Here is a 688-nt window from a genome sequence, read left to right as displayed (position 1 = left end):
GGCGACGGGGACACTCCACGGGGGGGGTCCGGGTCGCGGGTTGGGCGAGGCGGTGACCCAGATGCTGGAGAGGCCATGAGGACGCACCATGGGGGGGGCCCGGGGCGCGAGCCCACGATGAGGGCATCTGGCAGTAAGGGCGGGACTGGCGATGGGGGCCACCGGCCGCACGGAAGATAAATGAATTCGCATTGCTGGGAAAGCATTTGTGGGGGGCGTCGTGGATCCTCCCGTTTGATTCTCACCCGACATCACTTTCTTTCTGGTACAGGGGCCTCCTGATGCCTGGAGCAGAGAGAAGGTGCTGGTGGCTGGGTGAGTACCAGGCGGTCCTCAGCATGGCAGCCTGGGCAGCCGCCCTCCAGGTCTGGCTTGTCTGGGGGCAGTCCCAGGTAACCTGTGCCCTTTTTAAGAGCTCGGATTAGGCTCACAGTCTGCTCACCAGAGAGCTTGGCTGACACGGGGATCCAGAGTTAAGAAAGGTTCTGTGCCATGAAACCTGCCGTTGCCACGTGAGCCCTTTGCTCCCTGGCACCTGACAGCGTGTTCATTTCTTTGTAGCGTCACCTTGGGGAAGAGTCGCAGACTAGCCAGACAAAGAGCACTGAGCGAACGCTGGCTGCACACCCCCAAGTGCCACGCCACGCTGTTGCCCCACGAGCTGGCCCGAGCTCCCATCGGGGAGGGC

General features: G+C 62.8%; 1 long non-coding RNA gene across 1 annotated transcript; it reads left to right on the top strand.

Annotated features, from left to right (window-relative positions):
* The first annotated feature begins 46 nt into the window (after nt 1-46).
* Nucleotides 47-688, top strand: LOC112484774. Its single transcript, XR_003048185.1, has 3 exons — nt 47-133; nt 272-315; nt 562-688. It is a non-coding gene; the product is annotated as an uncharacterized LOC112484774 (long non-coding RNA).

The sequence above is a fragment of the Pteropus alecto genome, unplaced genomic scaffold (genome assembly GCF_000325575.1).
Source record: "Pteropus alecto unplaced genomic scaffold, ASM32557v1 scaffold67, whole genome shotgun sequence".
NCBI lineage: Eukaryota > Metazoa > Chordata > Mammalia > Chiroptera > Pteropodidae > Pteropus > Pteropus alecto.
Note: the sequence above shows the minus strand (reverse complement) of the source record. Positions and strands in the feature narration are given on the sequence as shown.